This window comes from Acomys minous (genome assembly GCF_964271855.1).
Source record: "Acomys minous genome assembly, chromosome: 1".
In the NCBI taxonomy this organism is placed as follows: Eukaryota; Metazoa; Chordata; class Mammalia; order Rodentia; family Muridae; genus Acomys; species Acomys minous.
The window spans coordinates 158528257-158551661 of record NC_140483.1 but is presented as its reverse complement, the minus strand read 5'-3'; the positions used below and the strand labels follow the sequence as shown (position 1 = coordinate 158551661).

Here is a 23405-nt window from a genome sequence, read left to right as displayed (position 1 = left end):
TTAAGACATTTAAGTGACATATGCCATGGTTCCGTCTGAGACTGTCCAGGAGGCTGTCCCCCAATGCACACTTTGCACTTGCTCACAGCAGACATAAACTGGTAGACAACAGTGCTGACAAAGCAGTGAGCCTTCATTTCTCAACACTCTGGGAAGTTCATAGACAGTGCCTCTGGGATGTTACTCTTAAAGAAACCCAAGAAGGAGGTGTCTCCTTTTCACTACTGAGGATTATGTAAGTATGTACTTATCCCTTGAAAAGGAGAAAAGGAAAAAAATGGCCGACTGTGGTTTTGAAGGTCGTTGGGTCGGCTAAGTAAAGAGGCTCAGCTATAGTTCCACTAAAGCTAGAGAGTTTTGATTTAAAAGGCTTTTGCAGAAAACATCAAGACACACATAAGTATATTTTTGAAGGAACTAAGTGTTAAATAACCCTGTTCGGATTAGATTTGAGCAAAGAGAGAAAGCCTAGAGCTATATGCATTCTTCACTAGTTTTTTGTTTGTTTGTTTTTTGTAAATTTGGGTCTTGGTTTTAAATGTTGGAAAAATGTGAATAAATTAGGGGAGATAGAAGTGTTGCATTGCTTCAACCTTGACTCTAGGATCCCACAACTTCAATACTAATGAAGACCCAGAGTCTCCTATTTGTCCAGAATGAGCTATACTTCCTATCTGCATGTCATTCTATTTAAACATTCACAATGGGGCTGGTAGGTTAGTGCTGTGTATTTACCAGTGAATAAGACAGATATATTGTTAGCAGTGTTTTATGAAAACAATCAAATACAAACCTCAGTAACCATGTATACTTTTCTCCTTTTCAGTGAGATGTCCTTGGGGAATCAACCTTAAAAAGTTGAATCTCTAGTAGTGCATGAGAGATCTGATAAAAGCCTCCCTCGAATCATTAGGGAACTAAGGCAGCACAGTTTTGTTTTCTTCCTGAAAAGAAGACTCTTAGGAATGGAGGGATAAGAAACAGATCTCAGGAGGCAAGGACATCAGTCAAAGGGAAAAACGATTCAGGCAAAGGCAAAAGAAAGTTACTCTTGGGTTTGGTTGTAAAGGATGTCTATATTCTTTCTCAGATTGCCTTCAGATGGTAATGTCTGTCCTTTGTTCACATCAGTGACCATGTTCTAATGGGTCATAGAAGAACTATGTAGCTCTCCATGAGTCTTCCCCAAATGTCTAACATGCTAAGGATAGACAGTGGGAACTCATGGTTTGTAGAAGTTGGATGACCTCACTAACTCAGCAGAGGGATACGCTCTCCATTTGTGAATCAGTAGTATAGAATAACTCGTTTACACTCAACCATTACTCATAAAACACTTATTCACCTCCACCTAGCCTATACCTTTCTATTCTCCATGACCACATACAGACATAATCTTCTAGGAAAATTCTCAGAGTTGCCTCTGAAGAGAATATCATTCATTCTCCTCTCTGTTCTTTCTCTGTCAAGTGCACATTTTTAAGATTGCATTTCTCATGTTGCATTATAGTATATTTGGTTAATTGAATGTCAACCCTACCCATAAGTAGGGGATACTCTGTTTGATTCTTTCCTGTCTATGACCTTCCTGTCTCACAAGATGCTTTAAAGCTATAGCTCAGTCAAAAGCAGAATATCACAACAGGGGTGTTAAGTCAGAACCTCAGCCCGGGGTCCTTAACTGGGACTCTCTCGTAACCATATATGCCCGCACTGAAACTCTATCGAAGTGCCCAACTGTTGTATAGATACTCAAATGCAGCATTGAAGAGGTCTGGGGGAGTGGCAGTTGCTACCCAAAGTTAGGTGTGATCTCTCTATGTGATATAACGAGGGAAGCTTCTAAACATGGGTTCTTTGTTCCATTTGTTAAGAGTTAGGCAGGGTGAGAGGAAGTAAACAAAGAGTGAAACCTTGTTAATAAAGATGTGGGTGCCATCAAGCCTCCAGAGTTTACAAACTTTAACTGAGGGTGAGACATCTTGAAGATAGCCAGAGGCAGCCATATGGCTGGAGCATGTTTTCTATGAATTTGTTAGGAGATTTCATTGGCATCTTGAAGGAGCATTAACATTGGCCAAGCATGGCAAAGAATTTGTTTTCTGATCCATCCACTTTAGTGGTAGCAGGATTCAAGATCCAGGGAGAGTAATGGGCTTGTCCAATGTCATAGAACATAAGAGAGTGGCAGAGCTGGCATGAAGCCTTGGGTCCTGAATCTTTGTCCCACGGGTTAGACTGATGTGTCTCAAACCTCAATTATTTCCTTATCATTTTGGATATATCTGTCTTCTATTTTTTATTTCAGTTTCTCCCTCTAAGGCAATATGTATATTATCAACAATGACTTTAGTATCATAAGACTAAGTAGGAAAATAGCATCACTTACTAACCTTGAAAGGCCACTATAAAAACGGGCACAATAAGAGCAAAGCAGTGACACTGCTTTCCAGCCAGCTGATACTAACAGCCCACCTAGGAATTGAGCTTGCAAGCTGCTATCTTTGGGTGGGTAAATATAGTAGAAGATCCAATAGGTATGTCCTCCTTGTTGTTAAGAAAATGGCTAAAAGGAAGGAGAAACATCAAATTTCCTTAGGTTGTGCTTTTTCTATTATTTAATCTGATGAAATAGCCTACATACATTCATTCCCCCCTGTCAGGATTACTGAATTTTCACATGTGGAGGGCAGAAAGTCCTCTAATATGTTAGCAGTAAGAGAGAAATCTTAGGCAGGCAAAGCATTTTTTCTTTTGTCTTAATAGCTGCTGTGTACTGGTTGTTTTCCTGAGATATGACCTTTCCTTACACATAACAGTCAGCTACCACACCTAAAGAGGGAGAGGCAGAAGAATGTAATTGGTCCAAGTCTTTATAGGACCTAAACAAAGGAGCATGAATCCATTCTGGTGATGCCCTGGATTCTTGTCTTAACTATGCTTTCTGATCTTAAAAGGGTTGGAATTTCAGGGTCTTTGGAAATGTTACCATCTCAAAGAAGCTGGGAAGAGCCTTAAACAGTATTTAGCATGAGTGTGCTGAGAGAGAATTTGTTTACTTAATAAGCATTTGCTCCTGAGCATCTTCTATTTGATAGGCAGTATTTTAGGTACAGGGAGATATAGCATTGAATAACACAGATAAAAACATCTGTACCTCTAGGACTTATGATCTAAAATGTATCTATGTATGGGATAGGCTATTAACAAATAATAATGATTCATAAATGCATAAATAGTGGATTTGGTTAGGGCTTGGCGGCAGGCTGTCTGATCTCTTCTACACTTGCCCTTCCATACTGGGGGACTTTGAGTACTGCAGTGTAACTGGCGTTTGCTACCTTATGGGCTTTTCCTTCCACCCTTCTCCGTCTCTTTTCTTCCATCTTTTCAATGCCCAGAACTAGATGAGAGAGAAAAAAGAATGGAGAGGAAAGGAAAGAGATCCCTGAATAAAGTCAGGGGGCTGAAAGGGGGTGACATTACTATTAGACTATTTTCTGCTGATTAGGGGTATTGAGTCGCTTGGGGCAAGTTTGATATTCACTGTTAGGATGTCTAATTTCTTCTTCTAGTTGTTTCTTCTTTGTACCCAACTAGTTAGCGAACTGTGACCAACACCAACCAACCAATAACTCACTATGTCTTTTCAGGTCCTAACATTTATATACCCTCTGAGAAGTCCCCAGAATTCCAAACACCACACAATCACAGAAACTATCTGCAGCTGGCAAAATCAAAACTCTGCTAGAGTACAAGGCAATTCATAGTCAGCCACTGCAAAGCAGTTCATATCCCCACACCTGTGTTTAAAACAACAACAACAACAAAAATCCTTATACTATTTCTGTGATATTTAAAAAAAAAACAAAATTCTGAAATTGTCACTACACCTCAGCCACCCATTCTATATTTGCAAAACCAGATGCAGGAGAGACATGTGGTGACAAGGTTGTGACTCTAGGTGTGTTTGTGCATCCTTGCGACTGAAAAAGCTGGCATGCGAATGGAGGGCAATTTCCTGAGCTGTCATATTGGACTAGGTCTCAGGAGCCACAGTAATAGATATCTATGTTTGTTGGGAACAAGAGCTTGGAAGCCATTCTTCCCTGGCCATGAGATCTACCTGTAGCCTAGTTAAGGCTCAGTAGCGCTGTATTTTTTAGAGGCAGATCTTGGGGCCAGGAGTTGGGTACAACTGAGACAAAGACTAAGAAGGCCTTAAAGAGAGAAAGAGAGGTGTTTGGGACAGGGATGCAATGAAAGTTGTATAACTGAGCAGAGATTCTGTAAGCAGTAAAGACTTCCGCAGTGAATACAATACATGAGGTAGACACAGGATGGACTTTTAGTCTTCCCTGTCTTCAACTACAGAAGATTTTTGGTGAAAAAAAGCAGGGGGAGGCATTATTGGTAAAGCATATTAAAAGCTACTGGTATTTTTGACCTTTCTACATGAAGACTAGGCAATCAATTGGTCAGACACTATAGACACATACAGGGGCAAGTTCTACTGTCCTACAAGTTAGTCCTTCAGAATCTACTTGACATTGGTTTAAAACCCCAATCTTTTAGCAAAGTCTAAGGATATTCAACTAACTTCCAAAAAAAAAAAAGATGTACTATTTGTATATAACCTACATCCATAGTCTTATATGCTTTAAATAATTTCTAGGTTACATGTCATATTAAATACAATGGAAAAAAAGGTATATGCTGTAACTGAGTGTTGTTTATAAAAATAACAAAGAAAAAGTATATACATGGTCAGCGCAGATTCAATTTCTTATGCAAATGCTTTCAATCTGTTGTTGTTGAGAGTCTGTAGAATCTGTGATTATATGTAGGGTACAATATACTAGATTGTGAGTACCAAGGAAGATGCGGTCAAGGTTAAGATTGTGTTGGCTAAACATCCTGTCAAGCCACAGTATATTTCTCCTTTCACTAATAAGGGGAATGGGGACTGACTCTAACATGAACTGTTGCCTGCTTTTCAATTACTACCCCTTGATAGGACTGCTTTACAAGGCCAAAGGAAAAGAGAAGGAACTCATTCCTGATGTGACTTGATGAGCTGGCGTATGTGAGTAGGGGTGGGGGGCTCCCCTTTCCTGAGGAATAGGGGAGGATGGAGTGGAAGGGGAGGGTGGGATTAGGAGGAGAGAAGGGAGCAGGCTATTACCAAGATTTAAAGTGAATAAATAAATTCATGAAAGGAAAAAAGAAAGTTGAAGAAACTAAGAACTCAGCAAAGGACATTGACAAAACTGAGTCTAGCCCAAGTACAAAAAGACAGTGTGGGATCTCTTATCAATAATTCCAATATACTGACAATAGTCCAGAATTAAGTCTGGATACTTTGTTAATACTTAGCTGTGAGTCTCATATCTAGAAGGTCCCGGTTCAAGGTGCTAGAACTCTGAAGTGACACTTGTGAAACCTGCTGTGCTTTGGCTCTCATCCTTTTGTCTTTGGCTTCTACATGCAATTGCTTCTCTGAGCTCCTCAGAGTAGATAAAATGGGAAAAGATCTTCGTTTTTTTAGTGAGAGCTAACTTATGTAGGCAATCCGTTCCTCTCCCTGGGCCTCAGTTGACTCATAAAGGGTTCTAATTTTGTAGCACTAAGCCTAGAAAGATCATGGTTTCCAGCATTTGAGGAGAGCTTCCGGGCATCTGCCTTCCTGGACAGTGGATCAGCCAACTTGGGGGTGAGGAGTTCTCATTACAGCAAGTGCCTGCCTTGCCACAAAGCACTCTCTAAAACGTTGACCCGAGTGTCAGAAAGCCAGATCCTAGTCATGGTCCAGTCACTGGCTAAGACATTTCACCTCTTCTGATCTCAAGCTCCATCCATTTCTCCTGTCTTATGCCAAGCAGCAAGTTTTGTGGGAATTAGTCAGTTATTCGAGGCAGCAGATGTGGCCATGGGCAGAAGGAGCAGCAAGAGCAGTGTGTGTGGGAAGGATCCAGGACTTAGTTTGAGTTTGTATGAATTCTACTTCCTTCACTGAAGTCTTGTGGTCTTTGTTTAGTGTTTTCATTCTTCTGAGCTAAATATGTGTATGTGGGACACAGATTCATACATATGCATGTAAGCTCATACATTCATGAATATAAAAGGGAAATGAAATCTGTATGTAGTTGGGAGGGCCATGTGGGATAATACGTGTAAGTGGCTTGATAGATACCTAATGACCTTTGGTTGGGAACCTGCTTACTGTAAGAATTGTCAGTTGGCTATATGGTTCCTCCCTCATTGATATGGAAAACATGCCAATATATTTTATCTTTTTATTACCCTGTATTTTTTGAGATTAAAGTATAATTAGATAATTCTCCCATCTGCCCTCTAGACCCTCCTATACACCTGTTTGTCTAGTTTAAAGTTATGACCCCTCTTGCCACTAATTATTGTTACATACGTATATATGCACACACACACGTGTGCATGCACACACACACACACACACACATGCGTGCACGCACACACACACATACACGCAAACAAACACATTCCTAAATACAACCTGCTAAGTCTATATAATGTTGCTTCTATGTATGTTTCCAGAGATGACCGTTTGACACTGGTTAAACATTTTAAGCACCCATCATAAAGTTCTTCTTGTAGGTTTCCAGGACCCTGTGGGTCCTGTTATTTCCCCATTCTTCCATGCTACTCTCGCCTAAAGTCTCAATAGGATGTCCTCTCCTCTGACCCACTTTCTTGGTAAGTAAGGTTTTTCATGGGACGTATCCCTTGGACTAGTGTTTTGATATAAAGTGAGTATATACCGTTTGTCTCTTTTTGCTTCTGGGTGAACTCACTCATTATGATAATTTCTAGGTCAATCCATTTGTCCACAAATTTCGGGAATTCCTCGTTTTTAATAGCTGAGTAATACTCCATAGTGTAAATGTACCATAGTTTCTTAGTCCATTCTTCTACTGAGGGACACTTAGGCTGTTTCCATGTTCTGGCTATTGTGTATAAAGCAGCTATGAACATGGTTGAGCATATGTCCCTGTTGTGTGTTCGAGCATTTTCTGGGTATATTCCAAGGAGTGGGATAGCTGGGTCTTGAGGAAGCCCTATTCCCATTTTTCTGAGAAAACGCCAGATAGCTTTCCAAAGTGGTTGTACTAGTTTGCATTCCCACCAGCAGTGAAGGAGTGTTCCTCTCTCTCCACATCCTCGCCAACATGTGGTGTCATTTGAGTTTTTGATCTTAGCCATTCTGATGGGTGTAAGATGGAATCTCAGTGTCGTTTTGATTTGCATTTCTCTGATGCCTAACGAGGATGAGCATTTCTTTAAGTGTTTCTCAGCCATTTGATATTCCTCTGTTGAGAATTCTCTGTTTAGTTCTAAGCCCCATTTTGCAATTGGGTTGTTTGGTTTTGTGGTGTTTAATTTCTTGAGTTCTTTATATATTTTGGATATTAAACCTTTGTCAGATTGAGTGGAGAGTGAGATCTGATTCTCACGTGAACTCTGGTGCCCCTTTTCTGACCATGTCCCCTGGATGGGGAGGCCTGGTGGCACTCAGAAGAAGGATAGCAAGTTACCAAGAAGAGACTCAATAATCTTAGAGCATACATAGGGGGAAGAAGTCTCCCTCAATCACAGACATAGGGGAGGGGAGAAGGGGGGAAGTGGGAGGGAGGGAGGAATGGGAGGAAACAGGGGAAGGGCTAACAATCAAGATGTAATATGAATAAATTAATTAAAAAAATTATGAGAGCAGAGAAAAAAAAAAAACGTTTTAAGCACCCAGTCAAGCTTTAACACCCTCTATAAGATATTCATCACTCCTAGCACTCTGCTAGTTCCATAGATAACACCCCTGCCCTATCCACTCAGCAATTCCAGCATCTCCTACAATATCTGGCAGAGAGGAGGGCTCAGCGCTTCAGCATGGTATTAAGGAAAAATGGTGAACTATATTGCCTGCTGCTGCCTCAGTTTGCTCTCTTTCCTACTCCTTTTCTTCCCTAAATTGCTTTTCCTTCTTCACCACCTTGTTCAACTCTGGATTCCATTTAAGGCTGAACTTATCTAGGGTCTTCTAGGTACAAAATTCCTGCAAAAGCTTCTGAAATGGCTCCGAGTGAGTCTAGGCAGTTAGACAGCCTCTGTCTAGACCAGCAGTTCTCAAGAAGTGGGTGGAAACTGTTTGGAAGTTTAACTACCCTTTCACAGGGGTTGCTTTAGTCCACCATAAAACACAGATATTTGTGTTATGTTATGTTATGATTCATACGAGTAGCAAAATTACACTTATGAAGTAGCAATGAAAATAATTTTATGGTTGGGGAGGGGTCACCACAACATGAGGATCTGTATTAAAGGGTCTCAGCATAGGAAGGATGGGAACACTACTGTAGACCCTGCTAAGCATTGAAAGTGGTATAAGGCAAGCAAAGCCAAGTTCATACCTTACTCTCCTCCTCCATTAATTGCAGTTAGTGCCTTCAAATAATGTGTTTACCTAGAGGAAGCTCAGTTTCTCTCACTCCCTGTAAAGTGGGCTTTCCTATAGCGTCTTTCACATTGTGAGTATTGAAGGCATTGCGGTATTCAGCAGTATCCAAGCCTCACATCTGCCTATAAACAGAGTGTAAGGAGTATCAGTGCTTTACATCTCTTTTGCTTTACCCTTCCCTGACAACTAAGAGACTGGCTTCAGCCTCCTGGCTAGGCTCCCTGCATAGTTTGAAAGCAGGGAACCCATGGGAATGTCACTAGGCTGCCTGGGGCTCAGCATCAGTGGGCTTCTTCTTACCTCATGACAATCTGTCTGTTTCAAGGACACCAGGCTGAGGGGATGAAATAGCAAGTTGGTGACAATTTTTTTCCCCTGAAAAAAAATCAGAAAAGATTAAGTCGATGGACAGCTCAAGAACACAGAGAGCCCTGCTTTCCGCTGCTTGACGATGGCCTGTCAGTCATTCTAGAAAAGAGGATATAGGTTTTCAGAAGAAGGCAGGAGAGGATTTAGACTATTTCTTTAGGTGCTAAGGGAAGACAAATCCAAGGTAGACACTCTAGGAGTCAGGGACATTGTTCAATTTCAGTATATATGAGAGAACAGATGTTGGAATTGGATATAACCTTAGGTTAAAATGTATCCAAATCAGTGGGTGTGCATATGTGTATGTCTGCTTATGAAGAGAAGTAAATGTATACATATGTAAATATCCTTTGTGTACACATTAGTGTAGACATTTGTGATGAAATATGCATGATAAAATATGTATGAGGATGAGCATACTATGTGAATATGCATTTGGATAATAATGATTTGCCTATGGGTGTTGGCTTATCAAGGTGACTTGTATCTGTATGTCATGGAATGTGTGGACATGTACACATGAAAACATGTTCATCGTGCCAGCATAAGAAAGAAGCAGTTTTGGAAAATGTATACATGAATCTTTAAGACCTCAACCTCTGTTACACTGGTGTCTGTGTTTATAAACACACACACACACACACATACACACCATCCTGTATCTGTGTGCATCCATGTGTATGAGGTTGTATTCACGTATGAGCATGTTGTTTGTGTTTTAAGTAATCAAATGGTTTACTGGAAGTATATAGAAGTAAGATTCATGAAATACATGCATTTACATGCACAGTTATGCTTTGGAAGAAAATAGAAACAATGAGAACTCACCTGTACTTATGAGCTGAGCACAAATGACTTCTGATGTACTGTGGCTTATCTGACATGATTGTCCCTGTATACTCTCTACAAATTATTTCTCAGTGTTGATCCTCACATCCAATACAAGTAAGCAGCCTGCTTCCCTTTATTATAACCACATTAGATCATCACAAATACACTGCTTTTGGCTTCTAGCAACATAATTCCTTTTAGTATGTTGCAGATCCCCTATGTGGATAAGAATGATGGTAGGAACTATTTTATTAAGTAAGGCCAACATTCAGCAAAGGCAAACTGCCCATAAAGGAGTGAGTGACATCGTGTCGATGATCCTATTTGTCAGTTCCTAGTGTAGCTCTCAGAAACATGATGCAAGTGAGATATGTGTTGGATTTATCATGTGAATTGTGAAGTGGAAATGTGATTTTCTATATAGTATTAAGTAGGACACAGCATCCATCAAGACACCGAGGTTTTAACGTGTGTTTCCCAATAATGCATTTCTTCATCATTCCTTTACCTAGCCTTTGAAGATGTCTTAGCTTCTAGAATGGCCCTGGTGGAAACAGTGAGAGTCAAGAGAGAAGAACTACTGCCAGGTGATTCAGCTGATCAGTGGTTACTCGGGGAGAACACAAAATGTGGTGAAAGAGTGAATCTTTGTCCTGGAGGTTAGGAGCCTAGATTTTTAGCTTCTTGAGACTTACTGGGACTACCTAGTAGGGTTCAACTTTACTGCTCTTAAATGAAAATTGGAGACTCAGAGACAAGACACCAAAACCTCCTAGCAAAGGGCGCCATGCTGCAGAGGTTCTTTAGAAACAGTCTGAGTTGGTATAGTCTTAGTTTCTGTGACTCTGGAAGTGGAGGAAATAAGGCAGGGTAGGGAGGAGGGGAGATATGATAGTGCAGACTCATGATTCCTAATCTAACGTGCTGAAGAAGAAGCTCCAGATCATAGCCATAGTTTCCTAGGGAGGACAGCCGACAGATGTGATTCTTATTCTCGAGGAATTTACAATCAACGACAAGCTTGGGTGCTTCAGAGCAAGCGATCCTAAATGTCTCTATTAACTAGAGTAAAAAGCAATTTATTTGTTATAGCACTGGAGAAATGGTAGTTCAAGCAGTGTTCACTGCTGCAAACATTACTGAGCACAGGCTGGTTCTGGTCCCTGAACTCACTCTGATCGCAACACTGTACATCTGCATTTGTAATTATCCATAAGTTAGGGAGATGTTGGGAGGAAAAAAATCAGCAAACATGCACATAGCCAAGAACACTATAAATACTAAACTGGTGTACGTCATTGTATTAACTTTAGGTTGAGCAGTTATATTATACCCAGAAAATTCTAGGCCTTAGGAGACAAGAATCTAGTCCATGCCTACCTGAGTCAGAAGACTATTACCTATGCCTTGCCCTGCCAGAGAAAATGTGGTTTGCTACTATATTGTACCCACTGCCCTGCTCAAGAGGGATGCTGGGTTTTCCATTCTGGATTTTTCATCCTTCTATATAGTGAGAAATTCAAGAGGAACTTTCCTTCCTCCTCACTATGAGGCTGCCATCCTCAAATCGTTCCTTCACTGCCACTGGGCACCATCTGTGGCTGGTCTAAATTGGACTGAATGGTGTGGAATTGCGAGTCAAAAGGGTTCTGTAATCATTGCACCGACGCCCTGGGCTCTGTGCTCCAGGACCATGTATAAATAAGTGTAATGGAGTAGAGACTGAATTATAATCAAGGCAGCTATGAACACACCGAAAGGCACGGAGCTTATTTTAGACATATAGAGGTAGATTATGCTCTTCAAGCAGTGCAAGTTGGAACCAATCAATATCCACTCAGTCCTTCAAATTAGGGCCGGGGAGACTTTGATTAGGAGGAGGAGGGGCAGAAGGAAATGGGGTAGAATGTTGTTTAGGGGGAAAATCTTCCATTTCTGTTTGTTCTGTGCTACATATGCCCATGGAATGCTTGTGTCAAGCTGGGCAGTGAGGAACTATCAGGCATCAAGGGAGATGCCTGTAGTTTGAAGAGGCTGTGAGACTCTGGGAGCAGAAGTAGGAGAGGTGTGAAATAACTAAAGCAATGAGTATCTTGTTGAGAAGCATAGCAGTGTGAGAAAGTATAGAGCACAGATAACCAACCGAACCCTTAAGGGAGCAAGACTTCAGAAAGAGTACATACTTGATTTATTTTTTTCTATGTCCCTGTTGCTTTCTGTAACTTGAGACAATTTTTAGCTCCTGTCTATGGGGATTGGTAATTTTGATGAAGCTTGATGGGCAGTTCTTCTGATGTTTTTTGTTGACCTCTGTGGACTTGCTCCTGTGTCTCTGCAGATAGTTGTAAAATTTGTTGGTGGCTGGATACCTAGGGTGGTCTTTCTCACAGAACTGGTGCTTAACAGTGGGATTTGTCTGGGGCAACCTAGAGAAATGGGCCATACTATTTTCATGCTTTATCATGCTAGCCTTAGCTTTCAAAGCCTCTCAAGAACATTGAGAGGGGTGCGTTTTCAGACACACTGTTTAAGCACCTCCTTCTCTGTGAGTATCACCCTTAGTATTGGTTCATTGGCCAAAAGCATCATGTTGCCAATTTTGATCAGGACAAGAGAAAGAATCTCCCCCCTTGGAAGGGGAACTTACAACCCAATAATACATTTGTTTCTACGAAAGCAGGAAGGATACTGACTGCTTAGTCAGTTTACGTAGTTAAGTTCTAAATACTGAATTAAGCAGGAAAAAGAAAGCATCAGAACAACTTAGATATGGATAATAATATGGAGAAAGATCTTGGAGCTCTAAGAATAAAGACAAGGTAATAAGAAGGCCAGGCAGGGAGGAAAAAAAAGGAAGGAAGGGAAGAGAGAGGGAGGGAGGAAGGAAGGGAGAAAGGTGGGGAGGGAGGGTGAGAAAATGTACTGGAGAAAATGTACATGGTTGACCTTCCTCAAATGCTTTGCTCCAGATTAGTGTGCTGTTTGAAGAGAGGCAAGGTTAGGTGGAGAACTGTAAAGTGCAAGATGGATGATGGCAGAGACATATAAAAGACCCCTGTGTTCCTGTAAAGAGCTGTCTTTTGGTGCCTCCTACTTCTGGTGTCAAGTCTGTAGTTATCTTTCCCTTCCTCTGTGTCTCACATTTCCAATACATAAAACTGTGACCAGATGTCACCCACGCTTTCCTTATCATTGAGGCTTTAATTTTAATCATGGATACTCCATTATTCAGTAACTTCTGGCTAGAGCAGAAAGCTCTAAGCTGCTGCTAGAAAAACAGTGGAGATAGCAGTGATTCATGGCCCTGGTGAATCTTCTGACTTAGCAAAGGTGATGAGAATAGGAATGAATAAGGCTAGTGAACCAGTATAGAGATTAGAAGCCTGACAACTCAGTGGAAGGATATGACCCTGAGGTTTAGGCTCTCCAGAGTGCTAGGGTGAGCTAAGTTTTGAAGAGTGATAATATCTCTGAAGGCAGAAGGAGAGACGGGGGCAGGTGGTGAATTATAAACACAACTGGAAGCCAGGAATTTGTGTGAGTGTGGTGATATGGCATCTATATGCAACAGTTCCTGGTCAGGGTCTGACACAAGGGCAGATTCATCTTGGAAAGGTGTTCCTCCAAGTCTTCCTTTCTGCAAATAAGTGATGGTGTTGGCTGCCTGTCTGGCCATCTCTGGCTACTGACTTCTACAGCTCTTACCCTGCTCACCTGTACTGCATGCTTTCAGGCTCCGCTGACCCATCACAGTTTACTGCCTGTCAGCTCCGAATCCCTGCACCGACACTCAAATGCCCAGCCACTTGGGTAGGAGATCAACCCGTCTGTCTTAGGAGCAGGGTCGTAAAGAACCTTGTGCAACATCTTTAGGAGAAGCTTTGGATGCCAAAGTACAAAATTACTACCTAAAATCAGGGAGATTTCTACCTCCATCCTCTGATCTGGTTCTTTTGTAAATTTTCATCTACATAACATAACAAGAGTGTTGGATTGTGGAGCTATGTGACTTAAGACAAGTTCTATCCATCCCTGGTCCTCATTTTCAGGGTCAGGAAAATGGGTGAATCTACTCTCCATCCCTTCATGATGTAATGTCACAATATTATATGTTATTTCTCTAGAGGTAGCGTAGGGGTGTGTAGCACTTGGGATGGAATATTAGAGACTTAGACAGAATTTGCAAAAGTCTGCACTCATTTCCATTCTGATTCCTCCTTCTTTCCTTCTGATACTGTCACACACATTCCCCACTGCACTCAAAGCAGTCTGACTCTTCCTGCCTTGACAGAGATGAGGTGGAAATGAATGACAAGAAGATAGATGCCTGACAGGGAATATCCACAGGCTAAATGCTTAGTCCTTCACACATTCCATTCCCCAGATTTTCACAACAAGCATAGATTGTCTTTGTGATTCTCACTTTTGCCTTTGGGACAAGAAAGGCTCAGAAAGGTGAAGCTGGTAAAGGTCAACCCGGTGGATTATATAGAAAGTGACATAGTGACCCCAAAAAACTTTCTATACCATGACAATTCTTGTACCTCTTTGTGAGGGTAATATTTGAATCTTAAAAACAGAGGGAACCACGTATAATCCTAATATGCAACTTTCAAAATGATGAAATGTGTATCCAGAGCACCAGGGGAACCAGCAGGATGATTGGCCTGGCACTTCTCGTATTGTGTGACAATGAACTCACAGTCTTTTTACTTCCATGTGCTGATCCCTTTCCTAAGTCCAGGTAGGAGGGTAGTGAAAAACAATCAATTTGGAATCATGAAACCAGGACTTGAATCCTCTACTTATTATTAGACCCAAGCACATGAGGCCTTAGAGCTCTTGGCTGAAATACGAATGTAGCCCTAATTACCTTGCATCCCCATGGCTGTGGCCAGACTAAATAAAGCAGTGAATGAACCCCCCTCCCCAGCATGACACTTCAATAGGGATTATAAATGTTCCTTCCTACTCTTGTGCTTTTAGCTACTTCTTCACATCATTTTTCAGGGAAGGAGAAACAGAAAACTCACTGTGATCATGGGCTTTAAAAAGAACAGAAGCACATGGAGCAAACAAATTACAGTGAGGCTAAAAGACAAGGAAAGACTCCCTGAAAAAAAAAAAAGGCAGCAAAGAGAGTGGGAGGTGGTTCAGGAGAGAGTAGCTCAGAGTAATGAGAATCAATCCCATCAACCTTCCATCTATTTTCAAATCTAATGTGAAACGATATGCTTTTCTTCCTTGTGAATAACTCTTAATTCTTCTCTTCCCATCCCCTTTAAAACCAAGCATAACTGTATTATTTTTCTCTACCTAGTGGCTTAGGAAAATAGTTTTATATAAAAGATGTGGTTCCCAAAGGATGTAGAAATGGGCAGACTGGAGACAGAGGCAGAGATGAATGCTGACAGCTGATGGTGGCAGTGGGAATCTCCGGTACTCCTGGGATGCTCTTCTCCATCTACTGCTTCAGGGCCTCAGCTGTGTCACACCCCTGCCAGCTCTTCACCTTCTGTCCCCCTAGGCGACCTCTCAAAACCAGTTTGTCATTGGTATCATCCTGAAGGCATGTAACCTGCCTGACTTCAGGATCTCTTAGAAACATAAACCACCCAGGTCATATATTCTTCAAAGCCTTGTCCAAATCCCTGATCCACAAGGACCATAGGCTGGCCTCACACCCTTACCTGTAGTGCGTGCATCTTGTTTTGTGGCAGCTTCCATACTATCATCACTTTGGTTGGTTTTTCTTTTCATTGTCTCATAGGTTATGATTTTCTTAAGAATAAGAAATGTAATAAATGTACATGGAATGGTGCATTTTAGTATATATTTTATTAATTTATTCATATTATATCTCAATTGTTATCCCATCCCTTGTATCCTCCCATTCCTCCCTCCTGTTTTCCTCCTACTCCCCTCCCCTATGGCTGTGACTGAGCAGGACCTCCTTCCCCTGTATATGCTCATAGGGTATGGGCACCTCTTACATACTACATACTGAGGATAGCATTGCTGTGCTATGAATGACTAAAGGGGTAGATAAATAAGCAAACTGAAGTAGGAGCTGGGGAGCTGATACTGATGCTGCTTTTTATTTGTTCACTGGTTGAGGTTTTGTTTGTTTGTTTTTAAACAACTACAGAGCAAAGGAAAATCCAAATAAGATGAGAAAGCCTGTGAGAGTAGCTATCAAATATAAGTCTTGCTTTAGTCTATTCTCTGGGCCAAGCTCTGTGACTGACACAGTATAAACAGTTAATGATCTGTGAGAGACACACTGGTGGAGGACCAACATAACGATGTTGTGTACTATGGGACTAACTGCAGAGCCCTGACGTTTTGTGAAAATGTTGTTATGTTTGGCCTTATTTTTTCTCAATTCTATATTAGACATGATGTAAGTAGGGCAGACTGTGACCCCTATTTTCAAAAAACAAAAAACAAAACACACAGAAAAAAAACCCACACAGACTCTGTGATTTGGCCTTTTTTAAAAAGGTGAATTAATATAGAGGGAACATACCAATCTAAGTGTCTTATCCAAAATTCAGTGGTTTTCTACTGACCCAGGCTGTTGAAGTAGGTCAAAGTAACTGAGATATGTCCATTATCCATCTTGGTTTCAGTCTGTTTGAACTGTTTTAAATGGTTTTTGTTTGTTTGCTTGTTTTTACTTTTGTTTTTTGTTTTTCATTTGTGGTATATGAAGAGCTTCAAACACTCATGAACCAGCACTGAATAAGGAGCGCTAAATGGCACATGCATTTACTGTCCTGAAAGAAACTGTTCCATCCCTAAGAAGTTGCTATCCCTTTCTGTATTTTGTTCTTTCTTCAGTCCCTTTGCTTCCTCTACAGTGATGATGCTTTGTGGTCTCCTTTGATGCTCCGTTTTGAGTCTCTTCATATAGGTGATACCCTCTTGCCTCATCAATGTTGTACCTTTTCTTCATCTGAAGGCTTTCTATCTGCTGGGTACCTTTTAAGAAAATCTTTAAAAAAAAAAAGAAAGAAAGAAAATCTTGCCCATGCTTTGAGTTTCTGCATGAAGACATTAGATGGAAGCAGAAGTCATCTCCTCTCCTCCAAGCTTCTCAGTTTGATTTAGAACTATTTATAACATACCATTGTTTTCATTTCCTTGGACTGGGCTCCTAAAGACAGGATATCTTACTGCCAAATCTTGGAAAAGTCTGATTCACTACATGAATCTTTAAAATGAATGTGCATGTATTTGCTTCTCCTACAGAGGTGATTTATAGTCAATACAGAGAAAATGTATCTGCACATGATTAAAATCACCTCTGATCCCACCATTTGAAGAGTACTCTAATTATTATTTTAGTATATCTCTTCCCAGCTCTCTATATACATAGGCTTATCCCCAGACAAAATCCCAAGATTGCCTGTTTTCTATATAAGCACCTTCTCCCCCACACTATGACAATGTAATATTTTGAAAGTTAAATTACTTTCCTCTTAATTTGCATTCTCCAGAGTGCCTGCACTTGAGAGAGATGGTAGTGACATTTCTGTCAACTTCTCTATGGGATTCTAGCCATCACTGAATGCTCTGGGTTGCTATCCCTTCCCTCAGAGAGGGCAGTAGCTTAGTGTAACTTGTGAAATGTGTGTGGATCCCCTATTTTGTGTTCAACCACAATCTGGGCTACAGACTAAACAAATAATTTCAGCACATTCACAATAGTGCTTAGTGTGTCTGTATCACATACCATGAATGGCATATGCATATCAATGGCTGTAAGAATGATGAGAATTTTATTATAAAATAGGCTTTGTATGAGATAATATTGTTCCACTATAAGGTAGAGAAATCTGAGCAGGCTTAAGGCTTGTTATGATAAGCTCTGGTAGGTTAGGTACAAAAATATTTCACATACACTTACTTCTAGTTTATAAAATATTGCATGTAAGTTTATGCAATCCCATTGTAGGTTTAGAAGCACCTATGTATCAAATTACAGTGCTGCATAGTGTGAATTAATATGTATGTACGAAGGAATGGGGGCAAAGAAATGAGTAGATATGAAGGTATACCTAGCTCATGAAGGGACTTGTGTGCCTGGTTCCTCAAAATATATTCCCAAGGAACATTAGGCACCATAGAAGAGCTTTGAACAGAAGAATGACAAAATCAGATTACAAGTTAGAATTTTCTTCCTGTTGACTAATTTGATGAATAGTTTGGAAGAAGGAACATGGCAGCTGTTAGGGACCTGCTGAATTGTCCCCTTTTGTCCTTGGAGATCCATTCTTTAATTCATTTCTAGTTTGCTTTGAACCCCAAAAGGCTGATCTGTATGGTTTTCTTGACTTAAGCACCCTTAGGCATCCACCCGAGGCTGACTTGCATGAAACACTTGCAAGGTAGGAAGCTAATGTGTTCAGAGCCTTTATTCCATTGGCAGCTTCACTCTGGGCCATGCGTTTCCAGTGTCTGGGTCTTTCTACGAAAGGCTGCAGATACTGTCAGCAGCATTTTTGTACAAGAGTGGCTCTTTCAGAGTTTCTGTTTAATGGCCCCTTCTCTACATCCATGTGACTATTCTTTACGGCCGCTAACTGGGACATCTCACTCACTATTATTGGTTTGCTTTAATCCTACCCAAGCCTTTGTAAATGGCCACTTTATGAGACTATTTTCAATGACCTTATTGAATATGTCTTTTCTTTTCTGATGAGACCCTGACTGGCAGAGAACCGGTTGCAATAGCCCATGAGAGTGATGATAAAGATTCATATTAATTAACCATTACAGAGATTAAAAAGAGGAAATCGTTTTGCAATTACTTCCTAGGACCACTCAGAAGGTGCATGATGATCAGGTGTAAAACTGTAATAGCTAGTGGCAAGGGTGGCTGAAGTTAACATCACTAACTTCCCCAACTCTCCCTGCCTGGGCAGTGAGTTCTTATATGCAATTGCATATAATGTCTTCTTCCCCCTTAGAGAGGCCAAGCCATTTACAAACTCATCGGAAGCTCTCTCCGGATTCCTGCAAATAATATACTGGAGGGTCAGCTGCTGCTGTGGAAGCAGAAGGCTGGTTAGTTAGCCACATGGGAGATGTTACCAGGATGGCTAGAGATCAGAAGCACTGCTTATTTTCATAATGACCTTCAGGAATTAAATAAAAATACAATGAGTGCCATAGATTAGGAAGAACAAGCCAATTAAAAGCATAACACGCCTTCGGGATTTTTATTTCTTTTCCAGGAGGCTGAAAGGCATCAGTGGCCTCAGAGGCAGAATGGCAGTCTACCCAGAATTACTGATGAGGGCTGATCCTCTTACTTGGCTTTGTGGCATGGCTGAGGGGATTTGAGGCTGTTGAATATTTCACAAGTCTCAGGCCATAGGGGGAGAACTGAGAAAGGTGAAAAGGCAATTCCTGTGTTTCTTTATGTTTCCAATATAAAACGAAGCTACACAGGGTGGGAGGGAGGCAAGCACTAGAGTCAGCCTACCACCGGAAGGCATGGTGCACCAATTCTCCCACTTTAATATCTGCTGTTTCATTTTATATTCATCATGTCAGCATAATCTGCCTTTATGGGAATCATCTTGGTTCCCGACCAAATGCGTTTAGTCCCCCTTTGCTTTAAGTTTGATTGTAATATGACTTGAAGACTTCAATGAAATGTTTATATGGAGGGACCAGGGGAAGAAAAAAGGGAAAATGCAATTGGAAAATCAATCAGCAGGGAATTTCAAGAGCTGGCTTTGGTCACGCTGCAGTTTCTTTGACCTGTTTTTAATGGACATGGGATGGGCTTTCTGATCAAGCTTGCTCTGCCAGTTTCTTACTGCTCACCAAATAAAGTGGATGTTTTAGTGCAAGTACTGAAACCCCTACTTCTGTTGAAGTTGCATTTGTTGCACTCTTGGATGTATACTTTGCTTCATTATCCGGGTCCTTGACTTCACATCATCTCAGAAGAACATCAGTGTCTGTCCTCAAATATGCCCCTGTTACTCTGAGTAGTTGTTGGTCTCCAAGCTTAGAGAGTCCCTTCTTGACTTTGCATTCCCAACATATATTCTGTCATTCCTTCTTTAATTCTCTGATGAGACTAAACACTGTGAATTCTGATTTGTAATAAGTTTACCATCTTCTTATGGATATGTATAAGTATTTAAAGGCATATATACAAATATGTAAATATACTTTTACTTATACCACAGAGATCCAGTAACTATTTCTTGAGCATTTATTATATGCCAAGTATTTTTCAAAGTGCTTGAGAAATAGGAGGACAAGGCATAAAAGGTCCCTGCTCCCCTGGAGAGACAGAGAATAAATATATATTTGAGTAAATGTGTAAGATAAATTTCTCATAGTGGCAAGTGCTCTTGGCAGTTTTTGTGAGGGGAACATGACAGAGATTGGGTGTACTTAGAGAGGAGTCCTTCAGCTTGAGTGCTCAGGCACATCTTCTCAGGGCAGGTGTCTTTTGCACTGGGGGATTAATGTGGGGAAGAAACCACTTTTTAAGCTCTGGGAGGAGAATTCTAGGAAGATTGGACTGAAAATATTTATTCTCTGATATGAGAGGGAATTGGCACATTTAACAGATAGATAAAGGCTTGCAGGGCTATAACTCCTGATGACAGGGATACAGAAGGGAAGGGATAAATAAGATAATGCGGAATCTCAGAGAATGTTCAGATGTGTAGGTCATGACATAGGGCTGGGAGACAGCAAGCTACATAGAACTTTTGTTGCTGGCAGAATAGGAGCTCCCTGCAGGCAATTCATTTATCTCTATATTCTGAGCTGCTACATAGCTTGGAATGGTGTAAGACCATGATAAACTATATTGAATTAATGGATGAATGAATAAGTGAATGAATGAATAAATACCAAGCTTTTTGCTTCTACTAAAGTAGTTTTTATTTTGCAGTCTCCTGCTTCCCCTCCTATTGCCCCAACAACAGTGTCTTTTTAATAGTGTAAGTCCAGAGCTATCCTCTGTGATTCAATATTTACTATGTTTCACACACTGTTATTATCATTTAACATTTACTGTCTGCTGACTGTGCACTCATCGCTGTAGCAAACAAAGAGCTCAATTTCATGAGCTAATTTAGTCAAGGAAAAGGAGATGCTGCAAGTGCAATTGGCATTGTAGAAATTGCGTTGACTGGAAATCTACCAAGTCCAGCTGAGAACAGATTCACCAGTGGCCTTATACAAGTCACTAACCATCTGTAACCCTCTATTGTCTAATGGGAACATGAGTGGAAAAAGCCTCCTGCATGATGGGATTTCATAGCTCCAGGAGAAAAGAGCTCAGATGCCCACCAGTATCCCTGTTTAACCAGGCTGTATCAGCTGGGTATTTCCTGCTTTGGTGACAGTCTATAATCTTAGACTATTCAGTTCTACAACCAATTAGTTTACAACTACCACAAATGCCAAACATCAGCCCCGAACTCCCTGCATCTCTAGCTCAGAGCTTTGATGCACTTAGCAAAATGAGTAAGGTGCTAAGCAAGATCATTTCTTAAGAAATGATCATAATGAGTGAGCTAACCCAGAAGCAGAGAGACTGAAATGGTATATACTCACTTATAACTGGACACTAGCCCAAGGGGTAGGTCTCATGAAAGTCTTCACTTACCCGGAAAGTGGGATAGATGTAGGGACATCCTATTGGGACTCTAGGTGAGAAATATATAGGAGACAGGGAATTAAATGGATCCAGGGGGTCCTAGAAACCTAAAAGAAGAACACTATGATAGACAGATCTGGGCCCAGGAGTTCTGCTTGATCTATGGCACCAACCAAGGATAATACATGCAATCATCATGAAACCCCTACACAGATCTAGACAAGGGACAGAACATTCTCCACCGTTAAGTGGAGACTGGGGACTGACTTTCACACGAACTCTGGTGCCCCATATTTGGCCATGTCCCCTTGATGAGGAGGCCTGATGGCACTCGGAGGAAGGATAGCAGACTACCAAGAAGAGACTTGATACCCTAACATCATATTCAGGGAGAGGAGATCCCCCTCAGTCAGTCATAGGGAAGGGGAATGGGGTGAAAGTGGGAGGGAGGGAGGAATGAGAGGATGCATGGGATGGGATAGCAAATGAGATGAAATATGAATTATTTTATTTTTCAATTAAAAAAAAAAGATACTTCCATCTAATGGTAGCACAGTTGCCTGCTGCCAGGGAAGACACTGCCACTGTCCCAGGTGCTGAAATTGGGAAATGGATTGGTGTGGAAACATACCACCCCAGGCCTAGAGGACGGAAAATGATGATAAAGATCCACTCAGTGTTTTCTTACCTAAGCACCATAATAAGCTGTCAGCGCCCTTTGGAGTCTATGGCCATAAGAGCAGAAGAACTTCTGTGATTACCTCCATGTCTGCTTCATCTCTGGCTGACCTTTTAAGTAGTCCATGGCTGTGTGCACTTAGAAAAATCATTTATCATTTTTTCTGGTCACTTTGTCTTTGATTTGAAATGAGGGAGGAAGCCCCAGAGGGATGTTGATGTTCAGTTCGGTGAGGTGACTTCTGTTGTGCTTGTGGTTGAGAATAAACAGGAAGGCAAGAAGGAAGGAGGTAGCCAAGTTAGGAAATATTTGCAAGAAGTCAGAAAATAAGGCATAATGCTTCAGTTTAGGTGGCTGGCTAGACAGACTGAGAGGGCTGGAATATTTGCTGTCTTTTGAATTCCTATAGACTGGAATGTTGCTGAGAACACAATCAAGCTTATCTAAAGCCTTGTTTCATAAGAACCGAAGACTGAATTAGTTCCTATCCATATCAATAATTATGATGATGATTATAAATCAATAACTAATTTAAAAATTCATAACTAACTTTCTTCTTACCATTTACTAAGTGACAGACATGCCTTCACTAAGAATTTTTTATTGCTAACCTCAAGTCTTTTGGGATTGGAGTATGTGAGGAAAATTCAATAGAATTTGCTTGAGCCAATATCATGTACTTATCTCTTCAAGGTGACTCTTCAGTGTCACAAGATGAGATGAGGTCTACAGCTTTGACATGAGAAGAGATGATGATTTGATAAGGAAAAGCTTAATTTGGCCTATCTCATCAGTCCTCATCTCTGTGAATGAATGTACACAGGATCTTATGGCATTGTAAAGAGGGTGTCTCAGGGTTGCCTCTGTGACCAGCGTGAACCAAATTTCTAAGACTCAGATACTGTTAAGACTTAACATCTTCTTATGAGCACTACTGTGTCTATCTAGCTCCTAAAGACTTGAGTGCAGACCTGGTAATTATCCCAGAACCCCATCTCCCTTCTCCTTTATTCATAAGATATACTCATAGGCAATGTCCTTTTGAAACGTTTCCAGGGAAGCCTTGCTTTAGTAGAAGACACTAAGAAAATAATTTATAATCTCCAATCAAATATTTTTTAAACTTTTATATTACCCTTGCTACCTAATAAGAAAATGGTGGTGATATAATATTTAATAGATATACTACTCATGTGATAATTTAAAATTATTTACAAACAGATAAAAGCATAGAGATAATCTTCAAATTAGGGGATTTGATTTAACAGTTAGCTAGAAAAGCTTAATTATTTCCTTCCGGTTATATGATATCAATGATATTTTGTTGTTGTTGTTTTTGTTGTTGTTGTTGTTGGCGGTGGTGGTGTGTGCATATGTGTATGTGTGTATGAGGTTGT

The 23405-nt window shown here is 40.7% G+C and overlaps 1 protein-coding gene across 6 annotated transcripts in view; it reads left to right on the top strand.

Annotated features, from left to right (window-relative positions):
* The window catches only part of ASTN2 (astrotactin 2), a 960073-nt gene that overhangs the window by 108168 nt on the left and 828500 nt on the right, over nucleotides 1–23405 (top strand). The window lies entirely within an intron of this gene.